The sequence below is a fragment of the Phyllobates terribilis genome, unplaced genomic scaffold (assembly GCF_046119375.1).
Source record: "Phyllobates terribilis strain yellow unplaced genomic scaffold, ASM4611937v1 Scaffold_7__3_contigs__length_470593459, whole genome shotgun sequence".
Taxonomy (NCBI): Eukaryota; Metazoa; Chordata; class Amphibia; order Anura; family Dendrobatidae; genus Phyllobates; species Phyllobates terribilis.
In genome coordinates this window covers 318,189,366-318,215,563 of record NW_027362767.1, presented here as the reverse complement: position 1 = coordinate 318,215,563, position 26,198 = coordinate 318,189,366, and the positions used below count along the sequence as shown (strand labels likewise).

The 26,198-nt window shown below is 44.0% G+C and overlaps 2 long non-coding RNA genes across 3 annotated transcripts in view; one reads left to right on the top strand and one right to left on the bottom strand.

Annotated features, from left to right (window-relative positions):
- LOC141153199 (uncharacterized) overlaps positions 1–20,892 on the bottom strand; it is a 35,608-nt gene extending 14,716 nt beyond the window's left edge. Inside the window, exon 1 of the long non-coding RNA XR_012247259.1 lies at positions 20,782–20,892. This is a non-coding gene — a long non-coding RNA (uncharacterized lncRNA). The remainder of the gene's footprint in view (positions 1–20,781) is intronic.
- LOC141153198 (uncharacterized) overlaps positions 17,818–26,198 on the top strand; it is a 73,445-nt gene continuing 65,064 nt past the window's right edge. The window contains exon 1 of one of the 2 annotated variants that reach the window (XR_012247258.1): positions 17,818–17,998. This is a non-coding gene — a long non-coding RNA (uncharacterized lncRNA). The remainder of the gene's footprint in view (positions 17,999–26,198) is intronic. The other variant, XR_012247257.1, reaches the window with a different exon arrangement.

The following is a 26,198-nucleotide window of genomic DNA, read 5'->3' as shown; positions in this document are numbered from 1 at the left end:
ATGTGGGTGTGTGGGTCCCGGGTAATGCTCCCTCCTTACCTGAGAGTGGGGTACCACACCTCTGGCTGAGATGCAGTACCTCTGTGACGACTGGACCCGCAGGGGTGACACATCCCCCCCCCCTTCCCCGTTAAACACAGCACGTCCGCAGGCTGGAACAGAGTAAAAAAGCAAGAATTTAAGACATGCAAAATTGTTAGAATGCATTCACAGGTAAAAACGGTAAATAAATAACTTTTTCTTCCCTTTATGGGACGCACTTTTTCTAAAACGTTGCATAAGACTGCCAGGTATATAAACAATATTAAATCACTTTAAATAACATTCTTTCAAATATAAAACATTATATTTCTTTCAATAACACTTTTTCAAGCAAGTTCAGAAGGATCCAGTGAGGTTTCCTATCAGGGTGTCCATCTCACTGTTTCAAGTGCAATATGGGGGACCCGTCCTAAAACCCCCAACGTAGGCCCTGGGCGTGGCTGCAGGGCATAGCTGATCCACTCGTTGGACCACGTGTTCGGCCACGCCAAACAAGTTTTTGTTCAGTGGCCTATTAAACCAACAAGAAGCACATTAAGAAGTGCCAACTTTTTACAGTAAAAGTTCTGGTTGTTCACTGTCCACAATCATAACGTCTTTTTCTTTTCTTTTTCTACCGGGTACTAATTATGTTAACATCACACACAGTTATTAACTTATAAATTTTGATATAAACACCCAACCGGGTAACTATTTACACTCACTTCCTCTGCGGTTCCGCAGTTCAGTTCTTATTGCTCCTTCCGGGGTGCCTTTTTCCAGGGTAGCACGTAATCCTTCCTGTCGTTAGATGGCGCATCCGGGTTATTTGCTGCAGCCGGGGCTGAAGCTGCTGCTTGCTGTCGGCAGGGGTCAGCGGCACCGGATGTCAGGGGCATGTCCTCCACACTCGCCTTCCGCACATTGAGCACGTACCACCCCCTTTCTCCTCAATGCCAGGTGTAGGTGACTCGATCGCCAGGGTACAAGTCACAGTCAAGGTGTCCTTGTTGAAGGTGGGACTCCACGTCCCTCCTGGTGACGAAGAGATCCTGGGCAGCGTTGGGCTCTCTGATGAAACTCCAGCCCTTGCGTAGATCAAATTTCACTATGGTGCCCAGCATTCTCACACCCCATTCGGCAGGTTTGGCCTTCCGTGCAAGGTCCTTGGCTCTCATATTCCTCTCCTCCATGGCCTGCCACCTGGTCTGCCACTCCTTCTCCTCCGCTTCCCACGTTCAGATCTGCTGCCGGCAGAACTTTTCCTGTTGCAGGGCCTCCTCCAGTGTCTCCTTCACCTGGGCCTCCCCAGGGAACCCCATTAGATCGCCTTCCGGGTTCTCCCACCTGTACTCTACCCTTCCTGTATAGATTGCCCGGGGCATTGGCGCAGGTATTAATGGGGCCCCTAGCTGATCCTCTACGCGTGTGGACCAGTCCCACGTGGCGCTTTTGTACACCTAGCCGGGTGCAGGGGCTGCTGGTGGCCCCAGGGGTCCAATTAGAGTCTCCTCAGCTACCGAGGCAGGGGCGTTACCTGCTGCGGCTGCCTCTCCGGTGCTGTGCTTCTCCTTCTCCTTAGTCCCCTCCGGGGCTGGGGCGGTAGCTGCAGGCCGTGACGCCGACCACTGCTGAGTGATCTTCTCTAGCAGCGCGTCTTTCCATCTCTCTACTGCTGCCTTCTGGGCCTGCTCCATCTGCTGGCCAAGCTCCTGCATCTCGGTCTGCAGGAACCCCAGATCCACCGGGGGTAGTTGTTTCAGGACTCCTTCCGGGTTACTGGGGGAGTCTTCTGCCTCCATGCCACGGACTGGAGTCTGGTTGCCGTTTCCCTCCATTACACATACCGGGTTAGCTGTGACTCCTCCGCAGATGCACGTGTATCTGCCCTTCTCCCAGGGCTCCTTCCTTCCTCTCCCCTTTTGTGGGCGGATCTTTCCCATTTCGCTGTCAGCCACACCAGGTGGCGGATCACCCTGGCTGATGGACAAGTCTATTAATATGGCCGTCGTTGCAAGGGGCGGGCACGGCTTTTCACGCCATTCGGCAACCCGACCCACGATGGGAGGTTTCCCTTCTTCTTTCAACGTACACATTGCGCCTGTTCTCCCTGGGTGGGCGCCACTACTCAGTCTCAAGCACAGTCTCTGGGCGCATGAGACCCGGTGTAATGGGTTGGTACATCCTGTTTGTGATGCCAATTTGGCGCACCCCCTGGGGCCATGGAGTACTCGGTGCCAGGCCTGTCAGTTCTTTTAGGATAGTCACGGTGGCGTGACCCGGTCTGTGGCCCCGGGCAGTCAATAATAGAGGGGAATAAAGTTTTGGGGATAAAGTTTTGTGACGCCACCCGTGGTATGCGGCTATAGGTGGCCGCCGCTGCTGTTCAGATCCACTGGGGCCGTTGGTGAAGGAGCAGAGATAGTTCAGCTCTCCACGGGTAGAGCTGGGCCCCAGGGCAGTTAAAGAGGTAGCTTTGTTGTTGGTGTAGTGCAAGGCTGGTGACGCAGCAATTAAGTCAAGGACACAGCGGGGTGCAGTTTTCAAGTTTTTACTCACAGTTCTTATGATGTTCCAGGTTACAACTGGCAGCAGGTTATAACAGCCCACCGAGTCCCGTGTCCTCCAGGGAAGTGATCCAGCCAACTCTCAGATAACTTGGGTGCACTTGATCGGGACCTCCTTCTTGTGTACCTTTCCCGTGTCGTCTCTCTCTGCGCTGGCTCTCGCCCTCCTGCCCTGCGCCTCACACACAGTGTCCCGAGCCAGTGGCCGCGGGCCTTGTCGGGCGACATCCTCTCTGTCCCCTTGGTCCTAAATGGCCAACTTTTCAGTGAATGTGTGTGGTTTTGGCAACGGCACTTAGAGATACCGCAGCCTCCGGTGTGCTAGCTGAGTCTTGCTGTCCTCCACTAGTTTGGGGCCAATCCCCTACTGCGACCTGATCCCTTCTCCCGACTATGGTCGGCATGAATTTGGGAGCACGGGTGGACTCCGCACTTCCCATGCCCCTAGGATCCATTCTCTGTCTCTGGAGCCCTTCTCTGACTCCCTCGCTCCTCTCATTCTCTCTCCTACTGGGCCCCTCTGACTGGGCCCTCACTCTGTCTGGACCCTACTCCTCAACGGTCCTCACTCACTGGGCGCTTCTAGATGTTTCTCGCTGTCTTTTATACTGTCTGTCATGTGACCCACATCACTAACTGTCACTCTACGTGGTCCCCTCTACCTTCAGTCCTCCTTGTGTGCTCCCCTAAACTACTTCCTCCTCCCACCTCCTCTACCTAGTTCCCTCCTCCAGACAGGGACAGGGACTGTGCTCTCCCTCAGGAGCAATCTCACCCTTCCCTACTGGAGTGATGTGGTGTTGGATGTGGGTGTTTGGGTCCCGGATAGTGCTCCCTCCTTACCCGAGAGAGTGGGGTACCACACCTCTGGCTGAGATGCAGTACCTCTGTGGCGACTGAACCCGCAGGGGCGCCACATAATGTGATTAAAATCTGCTCACCTTATTGAGTTGTGATGATGCACAACTCATATAAACAGTATATTCGAGGGCTGCAGTAAACACCGATCCACAGGGAATCTTGAAGCATGTAGTATAAGATATGATGGTGTGTACAGTGTCCATTTTAGGACATGATCAGATATCAAAATCAAACATCAGAATGATGTCAGTTTGAGGCAAAATACCCTGTTTGACAAGTGCTTCTGACAAGTGATTTTGATAAGTGATTCTCACAAGTGATTCTGACAAGTGATTTTGACAAGTGATTCTGACAAGTGATTTTGACAAGTGATTCTGACAAGTGATTTTGACAAGTGACTCTGACAAGTGATTTTGACAAGTGATTCTGACAAGTGATTCTGACAAATGATTTTGACAAGTGATTCTGACAAGTGACTATGACAAGTGATTTTGACAAGTGATTCTGACAAGTGATTTTGACAAGTGATTCTGACAAGTGATTTTGACAAGTGATTCTGACAAATGATTTTGACAAGTGATTCTGACAAGTGATTCTGACAAGTGATTTTGATAAGTGATTCTGACAAGTGATTTTGACAAGTGATTCTGACAAGTGATTTTGACAAGTGATTCTGACAAGTGATTTTGATAAGTGATTCTGACAAGTGATTTTGACAAGTGATTTTGACAAGTGACTTTGACAAGTGATTTTGACAAGTGATTCTGACAAGCAATTTTGACAAGTGATTCTGACAAGTGATTCTGACATGTGATCCTGACAAGTGATTTTGACAAGTGATTTTGACAAGTGACTTTTACAACTGTAATAATGATAAAAAAAATGTCACTCTTCGCTGATGGGACTTGAACCCAAAATTCTATGTCCAGAAGCCAGTGCACTAACCACTAAGGTATACTCAATTGTGAAAACCTGAGAGTACTATTTCGTTATATGATTTTCAGTGCAAACCTGATTGAAACTCATTGGGACTTATGCACAGACTGCAAGCAAGCCAAATTCAAATGATGTTTGATTTTGATGTGTGAGTCTGATGTGTGACTTTCTTCAAACATCAGAATCAGAAACTCAGGTTTTCTCAACTGAGTTTATAGCTCAGTGGTTAGTGCACTGGCTTTGGGACACAGAATTTTGGGTTTAAGTCCCATCAGCGTACAGTTACTTTTTTTATTATTATTACTATTACAGTTGTAAAAGTCACTTGTCAAAGTCACTTGTCAAAGTCACTTGTCAGGATCACTTGTCAAAATCACTTGTCAGAATCACTTGTCAGGATCACTTGTCAGAATCACTTGTCAGAATCACTTGTCAAAATCACTTGTCAGAATCACTTGTCAAAATCACTTGTCAAAATCACTTGTCAGAATCAGTTCTCAGACAGGGTATTTAGCCTCAAACTGACATCATTCTGATGTTTGATTTTGATATCTGATCATGTCCTAAAATGGACACTGTAGGTGTGAGTACAGTCCGCGCTCCTCCGTGTACAGATCATGATACCAATGAATAAGGTTACATCTTTTATTAATGGTTTAAAATACAACGCGTTTCATGGACTTCCTGTCCACTTCATCAGGTGCAAAGCGTATTTATCATCTGTACACGGAGGAGCGCGGACTGTACTCACACCATCATATCTTATACTACAGCATAGAAGATGGGATTTCTAGATCACCCTTGGAAACTGACATGTGGCACATCTTTCAGGACTGCAGCATGTCAATTTCTCCTGCGGGTCCACATGTGGACTTTCCCCTTAGACTAACCTCTATGAGGAAGGTCTACATGTGAAAAAAAAAATTGTGACGCTCATTTGCATAAATGAGGGCAGATAATTTTGCATAAACAAAACAAGTGCTGCCGAGAACAATGATATTCTATGCAAACAGAAAGATTGTATTAACTAGACACATGCCACATACACACCAGTCACAGACTAGACACATGACACATACACACCAGTCACACACTAGACACATGTCACATACACACCAGTCACACACTAGACACATGATACATACACCAGTCACACACTAGATACATTATACACACACCAGTCACACACTAGACACATTATACACACACCGGACACATGATACATACACACCAGTCACACACTAGACACATGATACACACACCGGACACAGGGGAGGAGTCCTGAGGAGATAATTTGCATATTCCCACTGCATTTTGGGGTAAGTGAAGAGTCTCCGCGAGCTCAAAGAACACTGGATTTTGGCTGTTGGAGCTGAAAAGAGGACATCGGTAAACCAGGTGAGGAGTCCTGAGGAGATAATTTGCATATTCCCACTGCATTTTGGGGTAAGTGAAGAGTCTCCGCGAGCTCAAAGAACACTGGATTTTGGCTGTCGGAGCTGAAAAGAGGACATCGGTAAACCAGGGGAGGAGTCCTGAGGAGATAATTTGCATATTCCCACTGCATTTTGGGGTAAGTGAAGAGTCTCCGCGAGCTCAAAGAACACTGGATTTTGGCTGTCGGAGCTGAAAAGAGGACATCGGTAAACCAGGGGAGGAGTCCTGAGGAGATAATTTGCATATTCCCACTGCATTTTGGGGTAAGTGAAGAGTCTCCGCGAGATCAAAGAACACTGGATTTTGGCTGTCGGAGCTGAAAAGAGGACATCGGTAAACCAGGGGAGGAGTCCTGAGGAGATAATTTGCATATTTCCACTGCATTTTGGGGTAAGTGAAGAGTCTCCACGAGCTCAAAGAACACTGGATTTTGGCTGTCGGAGCTGAAAAGAGGACGTCGGTAAACCAGGGGAGGAGTCCTGAGGAGATAATTTGCATATTCCCACTGCATTTTGGGGTAAGTGAAGAGTCTCCGCGAGCTCAAAGAACACTGGATTTTGGCTGTCGGAGCTGAAAAGAGGACATCGGTAAACCAGGGGAGGAGTCCTGAGGAGATAATTTGCATATTCCCACTGCATTTTGGGATAAGTGAAGAGTCTCCGCGAGCTCAAAGAACACTGGATTTTGGCTGTCGGAGCTGAAAAGAGGACATCGGTAAACCAGGGGAGGAGTCCTGAGGAGATAATTTGCATATTCCCACTGCATTTTGGGGTAAGTGAAGAGTCTCCGCGAGCTCAAAGAACACTGGATTTTGGCTGTCGGAGCTGAAAAGAGGACATCGGTAAACCAGGGGAGGAGTCCTGAGGAGATAATTTGCATATTCCCACTGCATTTTGGGGTAAGTGAAGAGTCTCCGCGAGCTCAAAGAACACTGGATTTTGGCTGTCGGAGCTGAAAAGAGGACATCGGTAAACCGCGCGCCTACCGGCACGCGCATTTTGAAGCTTTTTTTTTAAGCTTTTTTCACTGTTTTCAGAACATTAACAGTAAGAACATGGAAGAGTCGAGGAGCCATTTGGTGAGCTGCATATCCTGCTACATGTTCACAGACTTGCCAGTGGAAAAGCCAAACTTCACTTGCCAGAAATGCAAGCTTGTGTCCCTGTTGGAGGAAAAGTTGCGAAATCTAAAAGAGAGGTTAACTACCTTGAAAATCATTAAGGAAGGTGAAGAGTTCTTAGACAGAGCAGAATTATCTCTTCATGATTCAGAAAGAGAAGAAATTCGAACTGCACCTGAGGAAACAGAGGAATGGAAGCATGTGACCCACAGAAGCAGGAGGATCGAGAGGCAGTCAGCACCCATACTGCTCAGGAACCAGTACCAGGCTCTCACGCAGGAGAACCATGAAGAAATACAGCAAAATAAGACTTTGCCAGCAATGAATAACCTTGTAAGCCCTCAGAATCCTCCAGGATGGAGAAAGAAGAATGTTGTGAAGAAAAAACGGAGAGTGGTGGTCATGGGGGATTCCCTGTTAAGAGGAACAGAGGCCGCTATCTGCAGACCAGACATAACCTCAAGAGAAATGTGCTGTCTTCCAGGAGCAAAAATTAAAGATGTGTCTGACAGGATATCAAGACTCTTCAGACCTACAGATCACTACCCATTCCTGCTAATACATGTGGGGACAAATGACACCGCAAGAAAGGACCTGGAAACCATCTGCAGTGACTTTGAAGACTTAGGCAAGAAAGTGAAAGAATTGGGAGTGCAGGTGGTCTTCTCCTCCATCCTCCCAGTGGATGGCCATGGAACAATGAGGTGGAATAAGATTCTACAGGTGAACAACTGGCTACGTCGATGGTGCCGTCAACAAGGATTTGGATTTCTGGATCACGGAATGAATTACCTATACGATGGACTACTTGCTAGAGATGGGGTGCACCTTACGAAGACTGGAAAACATGTATTTGGAAGTCGCCTTGCTACACTCATCAGAAGAGCTTTAAACTAGAACAATGTGGGAAGGGAAGCAAAAGGCCAGAAAAAGCCATACAGCTGACAAATACTATTGAGATCTCTGCTACTGGAAGTGGAAAAGAAGAACAAAGACAAAACAATTTAAATAATAAAAATATGGGAGGAAGAGAAACCAATCACAAACTAAAATGTTTTTATACAAATGCACAAAGCATGGGCAACAAACAAGGAGAATTGGAACTACTAATGCAGGAAAAGGAATATGATGTCATTGGAATCACTGAAACTTGGTGGGACGATACACATGATTGGAATAAAAGGCTAAAAGGATACAACTTATTTGCAAGAAACAGACTTGATAAACGAGGAGGAGGTGTTGCATTGTATGTTAGAAAAGCGTATATCTGCACAGAGATTGAAGCTTCAGAGACTGGGAGTTCTGTGGAAACTGTTTGGGTAAGAATACAAGGAGAGAACAACGGAAAGGACACCATTGTAGGCATTTACTACAGGCCACCTGGGCAAGCTGAAGATATGGATGAACTCTTTATGTATCAAATGACCAAGTTCTCCAAAAAATATGACGTAGTGGTCATGGGAGATTTCAACTATCCAGACATTTGTTGGGAATCTCTCTCAAGTAAAACTAACAGGTCAAGCAAATTCTTATCCTCTCTTGCTGACAACTTTATCTTCCAAAAGGTAGGGGAGAAAACAAGGGGATCTGCTACTTTGGATCTAATCCTTATAAACAGGGAGGAAATGGTTGAGGAGGTAAAGGTGGCTGGGACCCTAGGAGGCAGCGATCATGCTATTATAGAATTTTGGATAACTAGAGGAGGAAGACATGTGAAGACTCAAACTTCAAGGTTAGATTTTAGAAAGGCAGATTTTAAGAGACTCAGAAAGAGAATAGGAAGGATCCAATGGCTGGATGTCCTTAAGGACAAAAATGTCCAGGAAGGAGGGGAAATTTTTAAAAATGAGATTCTCAAAGCACAATCGTTAACAATCCCGAAAAGTAGGAAGAATGGGAAGCATTTAAGGAAACCAGGATGGATGAACACAGAACTTAAACACATGCTAAAAAGAAAGAAAGAAATGTTTATTAAATGGAAAGAGGGAGGCATATCTAAAGAAGATTATAATGCAGTCTGCAGATCCTGCAGGGCACGTATCAGGTTAGCTAAAGCTGACAATGAATTAAGGCTTGCAAGAGATGTCAAAAGCAATAAAAAAGGATTTTGGGGGTATGTCAAAAGTAAAAGAAAAGTCAAAGATGCTATAGGATTTTTACAGGATGAAAATGGAGAAATGGTAAAAGAGGATGTTGAGAAGGCCGAACTTTTTAATTCCTATTTTGCATCTGTTTTCTCTCAGAAAGAAAATGTAACATCAACTGATCTTCACTGTCCTTTTAAAGGAATAGAGGAATCCAAGTTATCTGTAAATAAATTAGTTCAAGTCTCCAGGTCCAGATGAATTACACCCCAGAGTACTGAAGGAGATCGTAGAAGAAATTTTAGAACCACTCTCCATAATCTTTGAAAATTCTTGGAGAACAGGAGAAGTCCCAGAAGACTGGAGAAGAGCAAATGTTGTTCCTATCTTCAAAAAGGGGAAGAAGGTGGACCCAGGGAACTATAGGCCGGTGAGTCTGACTTCTATACCAGGAAAGATCTTTGAACAAATTATTAAACAACATGTATGTAAGTACATGGATAAGAATGAAGTGATTAACCAGAGTCAGCATGGGTTTGTAACTAACAAGTCATGTCAGACTAACTTAATTTCCTTCTATGACAGAATCACTGACTGGGTGGATCAGGGAAATGCTGTAGATATAGTATATCTTGACTTCAGCAAAGCATTTGACAAAGTATCTCACACCATCCTTATTGAAAAAATGACCAAGTATGCAATGGACCAGGCAACTGTTAGGTGGATTCATAACTGGCTTAGTGATCGGACTCAAAGGGTGGTTGTAAATAGCTTCACATCCAGCTGGATGAATGTCTTAAGTGGGGTACCACAGGGCTCCATCCTGGGACCTGTATTGTTCAACATCTTTATCAATGATTTAGATGAAGGAATTGAGGGTAAACTGATTAAATTTGCTGATGACACAAAGCTAGGAGGGATAGCTAATACTAGAGAAGAGAGAGAGAGGATTCAAAAAGACCTAAATAAACTGGAGCAGTGGGCAGCAACCAACAGAATGGTTTTTAACAGGGAAAAATGCAAAGTACTACATCTGGGCAATAAAAATGAAAAAAGCATATACAGAATGGGAGGAATAGAGCTAAGCAACAGTACATGTGAAAAAGACTTAGGTATACTAATAGATCATAGACTGAACATGAGTCAACAGTGTGATGCAGCAGCAAAAAATGCAAATACAATTCTGGGATGTATTAACAGAAGCATACAGTCTAGATCACGTGAAGTCATTATCAGTCTTTACTCCTCTTTGGTCAGACCTCATCTGGAATACTTGTGTACAGTTTTGGGCACCACATTTTAAAAAAGACATAGACAAACTGGAGCAAGTTCAGAGAAGAGCAACCAGAATGGTGACTGGTCTGCAAACCCTGTCCTATGAGGAACGGTTGCAGGATTTGGGAATGTTTAGCTTGCAAAAAAGAAGACTGAGAGGAGACTTAGTAGCTGTCTACAAATATGTCAAGGGCTGTCACATTGTAGAAGGATCATCTTTATTCTCATTTGCACAAGGAAAGACTAGAAGCAATGGGATGAAACTAAATGGGAGGAGACACAGATTAGATATTAGAAAAAACTTTTTGACAGTTAGGGTGATTAATGAGTGGAACAGGCTGCCACGAGAGGTGGTGAGTTCCCCTTCAATGGATGTCTTCAAACAGAGGCTGGACAGACATCTGTCTGAGATGATCTAGTGAATCCTGCTTTGAGCAGGGGGTTGGACTAGATGACCCAGGAGGTCGCTTCCAACTCTACCATTCTATGATTCTATGACATGATACATACACACCAGTCACACACTAGACACATTATACACACACCGGACACATGATACATACACACCAGTCACACACTAGACACATGATACATACACCAGTCACACTCTAGATACATTATACACACACCAGTCACACACTAGACACATTATACACACACCGGACACATGATACATACACACCAGTCACACACTAGATACATTATACACACACCAGTCACACACTAGACACATGATACATACACCAGTCACACACTAGACACATGATACATACACCAGTCACACTCTAGATACATTATACACACACCAGTCACACACTAGACACATTATACACACACCGGACACATGATACATACACACCAGTCACACACTAGATACATTATACACACACCAGTCACACACTAGACACATTATACACACACCGGACACATGATACTTACACACCAGTCACACACTAGACACATGATACATACACCAGTCACACACTAGATACATTATACACACACCAGTCACACACTAGACACATTATACACACACCGGACACATGATACTTACACACCAGTCACACACTAGACACATGATACATACACCAGTCACACACTAGATACATTATACACACACCAGTCACACACTAGACACATTATACACACACCGGACACATGATACATACACACCAGTCACACACTAGACACATTATACACACACCGGACACATGATACATACACACCAGTCACACACTAGACACATTATACACACACCGGACACATGATACATACACACCAGTCACACACTAGATACATTATACACACACCAGTCACACACTAGACACATTATACACACACCGGACACATGATACATACACACCAGTCACACACTAGACACATGATACATACACCAGTCACACACTAGATACATTATACACACACCAGTCACACACTAGACACATGATACACACACCGGACACATGATACATACACACCAGTCACACACTAGACACATGATACATACACCAGTCACACACTAGACACATGATACATACACCAGTCACACACTAGACACATGATACACACACCAGTCACACACTAGACACATTATACACACACCGGACACATGATACATACACACCAGTCACACACTAGATACATTATACACACACCAGTCACACACTAGACACATTATACACACACCGGACACATGATACATACACACCAGTCACACACTAGACACATGATACATACACCAGTCACACACTAGATACATTATACACACACCAGTCACACACTAGACACATTATACACACACCGGACACATGATACATACACACCAGTCACACACTAGACACATGATACATACACCAGTCACACACTAGACACATGATACATACACCAGTCACACTCTAGATACATTATACACACACCAGTCACACACTAGACACATTATACACACACCGGACACATGATACATACACACCAGTCACACACTAGATACATTATACACACACCAGTCACACACTAGACACATTATACACACACCGGACACATGATACTTACACACCAGTCACACACTAGACACATGATACATACACCAGTCACACACTAGATACATTATACACACACCAGTCACACACTAGACACATTATACACACACCGGACACATGATACTTACACACCAGTCACACACTAGACACATGATACATACACCAGTCACACACTAGATACATTATACACACACCAGTCACACACTAGACACATTATACACACACCGGACACATGATACATACACACCAGTCACACACTAGACACATTATACACACACCGGACACATGATACATACACACCAGTCACACACTAGACACATTATACACACACCGGACACATGATACATACACACCAGTCACACACTAGATACATTATACACACACCAGTCACACACTAGACACATTATACACACACCGGACACATGATACATACACACCAGTCACACACTAGACACATGATACATACACCAGTCACACACTAGATACATTATACACACACCAGTCACACACTAGACACATGATACACACACCGGACACATGATACATACACACCAGTCACACACTAGACACATGATACATACACCAGTCACACACTAGATACATTATACACACACCAGTCACACACTAGACACATGATACACACACCGGACACATGATACATACACACCAGTCACACACTAGACACATGATACATACACCAGTCACACACTAGACACATGATACATACACCAGTCACACACTAGACACATGATACACACACCAGTCACACACTAGACACATTATACACACACCGGACACATGATACATACACACCAGTCACACACTAGATACATTATACACACACCAGTCACACACTAGACACATTATACACACACCGGACACATGATACATACACACCAGTCACACACTAGACACATGATACATACACCAGTCACACACTAGATACATTATACACACACCAGTCACACACTAGACACATTATACACACACCGGACACATGATACATACACACCAGTCACACACTAGACACATGATACATACACCAGTCACACACTAGACACATGATACATACACCAGTCACACTCTAGATACATTATACACACACCAGTCACACACTAGACACATTATACACACACCGGACACATGATACATACACACCAGTCACACACTAGATACATTATACACACACCAGTCACACACTAGACACATTATACACACACCAGACACATGATACATACACACCAGTCACACACTAGACACATGATACATACACCAGTCACACACTAGATTCATTATACACACACCAGTCACACACTAGACACATTATACACACACCGGACACATGATACATACACACCAGTCACACACTAGACACATGATACATACACCAGTCACACACTAGATACATTATACACACACCAGTCACACACTAGACACATTATACACACACCGGACACATGATACATACACACCAGTCACACACTAGACACATGATACATACACCAGTCACACACTAGACACATGATACATACACCAGTCACACTCTAGATACATTATACACACACCAGTCACACACTAGACACATTATACACACACCGGACACATGATACATACACACCAGTCACACACTAGATAAATTATACACACACCAGTCACACACTAGACACATTATACACACACCGGACACATGATACATACACACCAGTCACACACTAGATAAATTATACACACACCAGTCACACACTAGACACATTATACACACACCGGACACATGATACATACACACCAGTCACACACTAGACACATGATACATACACCAGTCACACACTAGACACATGATACATACACCAGTCACACTCTAGATACATTATACACACACCAGTCACACACTAGACACATTATACACACACCGGACTCATGATACATACACACCAGTCACACACTAGATACATTATACACACACCAGTCACACACTAGACACATTATACACACACCGGACACATGATACATACACACCAGTCACACACTAGACACATTATACACACACCAGTCACACACTGGACACATGATACATACACACCAGTCACACACTAGACCCATGTCACATACACACCAGTCACACACTAGACACATTATACACACACCAGTCACACACTAGACACATGATACATACACCAGTCACATACTAGACACATACACACCAGTCACACACTAGACACATGCCACATACACACCAGTCACACACTAGACACATGACACATACACACCAGTCACACACTAGACACATGATACACACACCAGTCACACACTAGATACATTATACACACACCAGTCACACACTAGATACATTATACACACACCAGTCACACACTAGACACATGATACATACACACCAGTCACACACTGGACACATACACACCAGTCACACAATAGACACATACACACCAGTCACACACTAAACACATGATACATACACACTAAACACATGATATACACACACCAGTCACACACTGGACACATGCCACATACAAACCAGTCACACACTAGACACATGATACACACACCAGTCACACACTAGATACATTGTACACACACCAGTCACACACTAGACACATGATACACACACACCAGTCACACACTGGACACATACACACCAGTCACACAATAGACACATACACACCAGTCACACACTAAACACATGATACATACACACCAGTCACACACTGGACACATGATACACACACACCAGTCACACACTGGACACATGATACACACACACCAGTCACACACTGGACACATGCCACATACACACCAGTCACACACTAGACACATGCCACATACACACCAGTCACACACTAGACACATGACACATACACACCAGTCACACACTAGACACATGATACACACACCAGTCACACACTAGATACATTATACACACACCAGTCACACACTAGATACATTATACACACACCAGTCACACACTAGACACATGATACATACACACCAGTCACACACTGGACACATACACACCAGTCACACAATAGACACATACACACCAGTCACACACTAAACACATGATACATACACACTAAACACATGATATACACACACCAGTCACACACTGGACACATGCCACATACAAACCAGTCACACACTAGACACATGATACACACACCAGTCACACACTAGATACATTGTACACACACCAGTCACACACTAGACACATGATACACACACACCAGTCACACACTGGACACATACACACCAGTCACACAATAGACACATACACACCAGTCACACACTAAACACATGATACATACACACCAGTCACACACTGGACACATGATACACACACACCAGTCACACACTGGACACATGATACACACACACCAGTCACACACTGGACACATGATACACACACACCAGTCACACACTGGACACATGCCACATACACACCAGTCAAACACTAGACACATGATACATACACACCAGTCACACAATAGACACATACACACCAGTCACACAATAGACACATACACACCAGTCACACACTAAACACATGATACATACACACCAGTCACACACTAGACACATGATACACACACACCAGTCACACACTGGACACATGCCACATACAAACATAGCTGACATAACTAATTTAAAATTTCCTGGAATGGGGATTTGAACATGTTATCCCAAATGAGTTGAACAGATATTCAACGCAGTGATATTTGCAGTGAAAGGTAATTTTATGCATCCCAACTATATGGACAGATAGATTCCATGCACTTTTGGAACACATAACATAATATAGACCTGGATTTTCCTTACATGGTTGATCTTCGCAACAAGATCCAGCTTAAAAATGTTAAAGTCATGGGTGTTCTAGATGGGGTTGTTACGCTCCTAGGTGGTGCACGTGGTTCGTGGAACCACTGTGCCACAGACTGGACTTACCCTGGAGGGGCATGAAAAAGCAGCTACCTTGGTGTCCGCTGGAGCTTCTAGTGGTGAGGTCAGGCTTGTGCAGCAGGTAGCTGCTAGGTGCCACTCCAGGGCGTGTCTGGTAGTAGCAGCTGACGCCAAGGGTCAACAACACCAATTCAGATTCTCGGCAGGGCAGGACGGCCATTTGGGATAAGTTCAGACTGTGCAGACAGGACGGCCACTGGAACAGGTTGAGACTGTGCAGACAGGATGGAAACTGGGACAGGTTCAGGTTTCAGGCCTGGGCATGCAGCCCCCAGGGTAGCAGACAGGTACTGCCAATGCAGTTTCAGGGTACGGACACTGCAGAAGCGGTCACAGGAACATGGACTAACTATACTGGACTAACAGGACACAGAATATGGGATAACATTAACAAACTAAGGACAGTGACCTGGCAACATACAGTTGCACATGTGGCACCCCAGGGGTCTGGTTTTCCACAGTAATGTAATGTTATGTCTGAGAGCAGGTGGGAGGTCCTTTGGTCAGGGATCCTGTGCATGCCACACCTCCTGCCCAGTCTTGGGAGGAGAAGAACTTCCCCTGTATAAACCCTGGGCTGAGGCAGGGTTAGTCAGTCAAGGAGAGTAGAGACAAGAAACAGCAGAAGCAATACTACTACGAGTCAGGGGCTGGCAGCTGCAGAGCTCGCCCTGACTGAGAAGCTTTCTTACCGGACCCGGCGTCCGAGGCTGTGGGGACTAACTCTTACCCAGCAGCAGAAGCCGACCGGCAGGGGATTTCAGGTCCTCAGGCCCAGAAACCCGAAGGCACGGTCACACGCATGGGACCAGCACCGCCATCGTGGGGCGGAAGCCATTAGAAGGCCCCGAGTCACCGGCCATACGGGTGAGCACCACACGGTACACTCAGGGACGTGGGCTACTTATATCCGCTTCTAGCAAGGTAGCCAGAAGAGTACAGTCAGTTTGGGAGGCCTACAACTCCGCCTGGCCAGGGGAGATCCCATCTGCTCAAGGACTGACCAGGCCCCGTTCACTAGCAAGTACTCCGGGAGGGTCTATCGTTGTTACCAGTAAAGACCCTGAATTACACCGCACCGTCTCTGAGTGGTTCCTGCTACCCCCATCATCCACATCTGCTGCCCTGAGGCCATACCCCTCCCGTTGGGGGTTATACCATCTATGCTGCACCATCCATCCACCGGCCTCAGCGGACTGTCCTGCAGCGGCAGCTCCATAGCTGCATTCAACGGGTGGCGTAGTCGTCCTACATCTACCGCTGTTACATCGCCGCTCAGTTTGACTCCCTGGGCACGGACCGGGTCACCGCCACGAGACTACAACCCTCAAGAGATCCGGCTCCGGGTAAGCTCCCGCGTGCGCAACGCAGCGCGACACAGGCCCAGGGGCGCGTCACACACACCAACCACATAACAATGAACTATAGCGGTTGCTTAGGTACCTCCCTATTGGAGAGGTTCCCTTTTATACAAGAATCCTCCCAACTATTGTCTGGGAGACACCTTGCAGGTGATTACTTTAACAAGATGCCTCCTAGCTTTCAGCTGGGGGCATTTTGCCATGTGCGCTGTCCCTTTAAGAGCAGGGGAACAAGCGCAAGCTTATACTGGGAGTGCAACCAGGACACAGTGCGGTGTGCATTGAGGAGGAGGAGACAGCTTCTGAGGATGCTGCTGCAGCCGATGCGGTGAGTAAGCCGGCATCCCCGCATGGTGGGAGGAGGGGAACCATGAGGAGGCTCCGGCAGACGCTACAGGGGTACTACTGTGTGACCTCATATCATACCCTATGAACATGGCAGTAAACCACAAACACCTCTTCCTTAGTTTCAGTGCCCTAGTAGTATAGTCCTACCAACTATATTGTCACTAATGTTATTTAAGATAAAGTTGAGTTAACTCTACACATACATGACTCTCCTTGCTCCATGATTGTCTCCTGCCCAATGTATTTTCTTCTTGCACATGATAGGTACCACACTGTTTATTACAGTTATAACTTTTCTTTACATTGTAATTTTCTCGTCTTTGCTTGATTATGGTTGTCTCTGACACTGATGCACTGGTGATATGAAAGGAGACATCCTCCTCCTGGCTTTATATTTTTGTTCAAAGTATCAGGTAACAGATTGTTGCTCATGCTCATCTATCATGTTCCTTCAATTAAGTTTTGCTTTACCTTAAATACCTTTATTCCTCATTAACTATTTTTTTTGTGTTGTGCTGTTCCTCTGTTAAACCTCCTAAATATTTATGAATAATTTGACAAGTGGGTGTTACCGTTCACCTATTGAAGGGGCGTGTCTCTACACAGCCTGTTACCATGAGCAATGATAGGACAGTGTTTGATTATGCAGGGACACACCCTAACTGGTATCTCCCAGTTGTCAAATTATTTACAAAATTGTAGCATGTACAAAGGTGAAATGATACAGTGTAGATTCTAGAAATAGTTGTTCCAGAATTGCTTTATTCTAGGGCATGTAAGAATTTACTAGATGAGCAGTAAGAAAAGAATCGAGAGGTTTGCTTTGACCTTTATATTTTGCAGCAAACAGCAAATTTTGGAAAATCCATGTATGCTGTGTGACAAAGTCACTGGTAAAGTGCTGGAGGGGAGATATGTTTCTCTGAGGCTGTTAGCCTCAGTGAACTAAAACCATTAAGTTTCCTTCAGCATGTTATTTGTTGAGAGGGGTTAAGTCCATTTGTAAAAGGGAGTGTTTTTTTGTGAATGACCATTGTGAAGGGTGGGAGGTCATTCACCATATTTCCACCTCAGGGTATGGTCTGGGGGGAGTTTAAATACTCCGCCAGCTGAGGAATTCAGAGTTCAATGTCTGGAGAAGTAAGCTCCAGACGGGAGCTTGTGTTTGTTCCTGAACCATGTGGAATTACAGAACTCTCAGCAGGCGAATCCCTGCTACTACAAGGACTGTGTTCTTTGTGTGACCATTTTTGCTTTGCTTTCCTGTTTTGCCCAGTGGGCTGTATTTATTTTCATGGACTAAATGTTGGTTTATGCCACATTACAATAAACCAACCAAAGATTTAAAGAGACAGTGTACCCGTGTCTACCTCCATGTGCAGCAAAGTGAGCGATCTATCACAGCGGTTACTTGAGGATGTTCTAACATTGAACAAATATTTTATTTACCAATATAGCGCCATTATTTCCACATCCTAGTACAGACATCATCATCACTGTCCCCATTGGGGCTCCCATCTACATTCCCTGTCAGTATGTCTTTGGAGTGTGGGAGGAAATCGAAGTTCCTGGAGGAAACCCACACAAATACAGGGAGAACATAAAAATTACTTCTAGGTGTTGTTCTTGGTAGGATTTGACCCCAACACACCAACGCTGCAAAGCGACAGAGCTAATTACTGAGCCACTGTGCAGCCCACATCAGACTATTCATCTGACAATTAGGAAATATTTTTGTCCATGTCTACCAAAGCTAGGTTTATGTTAGAGAAGGTGGTAGTGTGAGCAGGTACTTGTACCTTTGCTGTCAGTGGTATGCAGAAGATCACATGCGGTTACATGAGGCTTATGTGGGTTACAAATTAAATGAACCAAAGGATTCCTAGGGTGATGATTCACATAGTGTAACAATAACAGTCGGCACATCTCTTGAGTTCTTTGGAAAGCAATATTATGTCCTAGCTTTCACATAAATGTGATTTGGGCACAATGCCCCGATCTTCACTGCATTTAGATAAAGAGCCGTTCTGAAACATTAAGTAATTTGGTTTCCCGTACAAGCAACGACGTAGTGTAAGGTACAGCACATTTTCCTTTACATATTTGGCAATGTTGTTATTTCAGCTATATTTATATTGTCTCATTCAAAGCTGCGATTTCTGTTCTCTGCCCAACATTAAATTTTAACCAGTATATGCCCACGTAATGTAAAGTATAAAAGTGTACTTAGGGAAGGTAAGTGAATCCATAATCAAGCAGATATTTTACTTAGCAGTTAGTGAGAAATATTCACCCCTTCAGACCCTCCATGCTCGCTAATAAAACATCTTTGATTGTGTTCATTAAATGAAGATTTTACAACATGCTTAAAAATCCCTGTATTTGACAACATGTGCTTCCAGAACAGAGCCCTTATTAGCATATTTTGCTAGGAGATTACTTAGGTGATGTTCCAAGCTGATTAATTCAATAAAAGCACATGGAGAAGACACACATTCATAATGAGAGGACAGAATCCACTGAACTACTTAATAACCTGCGAAAGGCTGGCGGCGATCAGTGAACCCTGTAATGGCAGAAGAAAAACAAGTGTTGCTCAACTGCGGGCACGGAAACTGCCGGACGATTTTTGTATTTGGGCAGTGTTTGTTTTTCATTGTAGCCGAGATGGAAGATGAGACGAAAACAATAATTAGAGAAGAAGGTGTGGCCCTTTATAGTAAGACAGACAATAGTACCGCATTACATTAGGGAATTACTTACATCATCCTGTTCCTATTTCAGTCCAAGTTCCCCAGGGAAAAAATAGAACTGGTGATTGAAGTTCAATGTGATTTTATAAGCAGTCAGGTTGGGCAATTGAGACAGCTTTATTTCGTATTTATTTACAATGTGCCAAATTATTACTCAGCACCGTACAGGTTGGATATACCAGGAAAGCAGGTGGCTAGTACTGGATGTGTTGTAACTAGGCAGTAATGTTCTAGTCTTAGGCTACGTTCACACAATACTATTTTCCATCTAAGTGCTGTCCGTGACAAAAAACTGACATCACTCGGACCAATGTTATTCAGTAGGGTTGTTCAGATGATGATTTATTTATTACACGGACTGAATGTCCATGTGACAAAAAGCTGACATCACTCGGACCAATGTTATTCAGTAGGGTTGTTCAGATGATGATTTATTTTTTTACACGTATGTGAAAAAAAATCACAGCTTGCATTAATCTCTTCTGTATTTTGGATGAGACACAAGTGTATGGGCACCAAAAAATTCAGATACCACATGGATCAACCGTATAGCATTTGATTTTTACAGATACATTTCCATTATTAGCATAGGAAACTTTTTTTGGTCTTGTAAATTGTATTTACTGCTGATGTATAAAGACAGATGCCACATAGATGACAATGCAGATGAAAGGTGATATGTTTTTTTCTGGATGAAAATCAGATAATTTTTTGTTTGATCAGAGTGGCATCAATTTTTCTCGGTCGTGAAGAGAAAAAAAAAAGTTTCTCCGCCTTCAGTCTGTAAAAATCATGTGCATGTCATCCGTGGGCGGATTTTCTTCGTGGACCTGTAGACTTGCATTGTCAATTTTGATCCAGCATTTGGATCAAAATCGAACATGACTCCGATAGTTTTTCCTCGAAGCCCGATCCAAGGAGAGAAATCGGGCATGTGCACAGCCCCACAGAATATCATAGGTATGAGTGCTATTAAAAAAAATGTCCACCTATGAAAGATCATCCTATCCTTAGTCTGTGTTCACACATTGTGAATGCAATGCATTTCTTTTGCAGCAATCTTCAGCAAACTGCGGCAACGACAAAAAAAAACTAATTGGAAAGCATTGTGTGAAAACAGTAAGACAAATCTTGAATGTGCTCTGCAGTCACATCTGTATGTTATACAGTGCCCCTGTGGCACAACCAGTTTCTTCAAGTCCTCTTAGATGAAAAACTAAAGGGGTATTCAATCTTTAAATGGAATGTCTGTATAGAAGGATGTTGTAATCTTTCTAACAGCTCAATAAGAAGTTATGTTTCACTATTGATTTCTATTTTCCATATCTCCAACTTACAGTTCAGATCCAATTCACGGGACATTACTTCTGCAAATCCTCCTTTCTCGACGAATACCTCTCATGAAGGCTACTAAACAGAGAGCAATATCCATCCTTTAGAAAGGTTGTCCAAGATAATTAAAAATCAGCCCACAGGCAGCAAAAAATATAGACTAATCACATTATATATAAGCATTACTTTTACTCATTTTGGAAACACTTGACTTTTGCTTCCAACTCATCTTCTGTTTTCTGCAGTTGTCACAACCCATATAACCCACATGATATCAGCAGCCAGTCACTAATCTCAGTGGTACACACCACCCTCGTTCCCCATGACTGGATACACTCGATCTTACTCTTCCCTTAAAGAGATGGATCTTTAAAGAAGTAAGGCTATGTACTTATTGCATCTGTGCCCAGCGTCGGACGCATACACTTAAAGGGAACCTGTCACATCCTAGCTACTATCTACACTGCCATCATTGCTTTGTTAGTGATGCAATGTGCATCACTTACAAGCTTTTTTCATTAAAATCGGTGGTAGTATAATGATTTTATAACTTTATATACACTTTGTCCTACCTGCCTGTATTCAGTCATAGGGGTGTGATTCTCTCATTCAGTCATATACATGAGCCCAACAACCGTCATCAAGGTGTACCTCATTGTTGGGTCCCTGTCCTGATAAGACACCTCTCCTGGACTAAAAAGCCTACATTTATGGGGCAGTAAGGAACCACCTAATTAAAACCACCAAAGGGGGGCTCCTTCCTGCCCCATAAATGTAGGCTTTTTAGTCCAGGAGAGGTGTCTTATCAGGACAGGAACCCAACAATGAGGTACGCCTTGACGATGGCTATTGGGCTCACATACTGTATATTGGCCAAGTTATGCACTAAGTACCTTATATTTACTGTAATTTTTCTATAGCAACATTGTAGTTCTATTTTTTCCAATATTCCATATTTATATAATGTAACGTTTACCTATTTTCTATGGCAGTAAGGCAGTTCCAATTTTTAAATTTATTATTCTTAGTATTTCAGAGAGCAGCTATATTTTCTCTCAGTATGGAAGCCATGGCATCTGTCCACCATAATGAACCATTGTAAAGAAATGATTAATGCATAGTAGACATTTCTTTGCTATTATTATTATTTATTATTATAGCGCCATTTATTCCATGGCGCTTTACATGTGAAAAAGGGGTATACATACAAGAACAATTAGAATAATATTGAACAAAACATGACGGTCACTGGTACAGGAGGAGAGAGGACCCTGCCCGCGAGGGCTCACAGTCTACAAGGGATGGGTGAGGATACAGTAGGTGAGGGCAGAGCTGGTCATGCAGCGGTATGGTGGAGTGAGGGTTACTGCAGGTTGTACGCTTGTCGGAAGAGGTGGGTCTTCAGGTGCTTTTTGAAGGTTTCCACGGTAGGCGAGAGCCTGATATGTTTGGGTAGAGAGTTCCAGAGAAGGGGGGATACACGGGAGAAATATTGTATCAGATTGTGGGAAGAGGAGATAAGTGGGGAGTAGAGAAGGACATCTTGTGAGGATCGGAGGTTGCGTGCGGGTATGTACCGGGAGACTAGGTCACAGATATATGGAGGAGACAGGTGGTGGATGACTTTGCATGCCATGGTTAGGGTTTTGAACTGGAGTCTCTGGGCAATGGGGAGCCAGTGAAGGGATTGACAGAGAGAAGAGGCCGGGGAATAGCGGGGGGACAGGTGGATTAGTCGGAATCAGAGTTTAGGATAGATTGGAGGGGTGCAAGAGTGTTGGAAGGGAGGTCACAGAGCAGGAGGTTGCAGTAGTCGAGGCGGGAGATGAGGAGGGTGTGCATTAGTGTTTTTGCAGATTCGTGGTTGAGGAATGTGCGGATCCGGGAGATATTTTTGAGTTGGAGTCAGCAGGACGTGGAAAGGGCTTGGATATGTGGTTTGAAGGCGAGATCAGAGTCCAGGGTTACCCCAAGGCAGCGAGCCTGAGGGACTGGGGAGAGTGAACAGGCATTGACATTGATAGATAGGTCAGGTGGGCGGGATGAATAAGATGGTGGAAAGATGATGAATTCTGTTTTGTCCATGTTAAGTTTTAGAAATTTAGCAGAGAAGAAGGATGAAATAGCGGACAGATATTGCGGGATTTTGGTTAGTAGGGAGAAGATGTCGGGTCCAGAGAGGTAGATCTGTGTGTCTTCAGCATAGAGGTGATACTGAAAGCCGTGAGACTCTATGAGCTGTCCCAGGCCAAAGGTGTAGATGGAGAAGAGGAGGGGTCCTAGGACTGAACCTTAGAGGACACCGACAGACAGGGGGCGAGATGAGGAGGTGGTGTGTGAGTGGGAGACACTGAATGTCCGGTCTGTTGCCCTTTCTAATAAAAAGTGCATTCTTTTGGGCTGTCCTATACACTTTTCGGCCTCTGTCTGATGAATGAAGGCCGCCTTATGTGCACATTAGAGTATATATGGGGAAAGCTATGGATGTATACAGTAGGCTAAGTGCACAGACCCAGTGTGCACCTGGCCTAACATATCCTAAAAGTTGGAAAACATGGATAAATTTCCCCTTTACCATCTCTTCCCATATCCCTCGTTTGGCTACCTTAATTTCTACAGATTCCTATAGCTATTCTCCTGCCTTATATGCCTGAGTTGCTTCCTGTCACTTCTTGGGATTGTACACCCATATTATACCTTCCTCGTTTGCTCCTTCCTTACTCAAGATGACAAAGCTTCTTACTCTTGTATACTCCCTGGTGTTTTGCATGTTGTGAACCCAACGTGCTACATGAGACTTGTTTTGTTTCTCTGTTTTGTTTCTCCCGTACTATTAGTGTGATTAGTGTTGTCTCCCCAGATGAACTGTCATAGGATTGTTTGTCATACATTTTGCTATATTCAGTGTTTTCTTCGTACACACGACACAGATTGTAAAGCTACTGATACAGATTTTTTTTGTGTTTACGTATCATTGCGTCTCTGTTCTACATGTGTTGTGTCTTGTTCGATATTTAATTAAATGTAAGCAATGACACCAATGTGAACAAACCCTAGATAATATCCTCCTGTCTTAGCCCAAAACGCTTTCAAATAAATGCACAAACTATATAAATCTCGTAGCCATATCTAAAGCAAAAAAATAGTCAAGCGCAAGAGTAATATTTCCAAGATTACACAATAACTGAAAAACACAGTAAAAGTTGATAAACGAATACCTTTATGTACATCTATTTTAAAGAATATTTTATTTGTTTTGGAAGTTATTTTGCATAAAACAATGAATCAGGCTTTACAGGTCTTTTCGGGGTGTTACTTTAGGGTATGTATACACGTTAAGTATTCGGTGCAGAAATTTCTGCACCTTTTCTGCATCTCTTAGCAGGAAAAATGCTTTGTAAAAAATAAGTTAGTTTTTGCAGTGTTTTTAGTGCAAATTTTTCCACACTCATGAGTAGAGATGAGCGAACTCGAACTTAAAAGATTGGGTTTCGTACTGGACAGTTAGTGCCTGGTGCTTAATGCTGAGCATGGACTTCTCCCGGAACTCTGTTGGAAAGAGTTTTGACATAAAATTCGGCTCGGGTACCAGAACCCATTCTTCCACGGGTCCGCTCATCCCTGCTCATGAGTGAAATCTGCAGCAAAAATGCTCAAAGAATTGACATGCTGCATTTAAAAATTTGAAAATAAAAGACAAAACGTTCCATAGTGCAGAGGACCCTAATATAAACAATTATGGGCCCTGGGACACTGGAGCCACAGCGGGAACTGGAGCAGAGGATGCTGCTGGGTGGCCAAAGCAATAAGCATGTCGGCGTCCCTGCTGGGAGGAGGGAGAGGTACCATGCAGGGACGCCGGCGTTACAACACTTTTTACCATGCATTAAAAATATGCAGATAAAATGCAGTATGTACAGTGGGAAAAAAAGTATTTAATCAGCCACCAATTGTGCAAGTTCTCCCACTTAAAAAGATGAGAGAGGCCTGTAATTGACATCATAGGTAGACCTCAACTATGAGAGACAAAATGAGAAAGCAAATCCTGAAAATCACATTGTCTGATTTGGAAAGAAATTTTTTTCAAATTTTGGT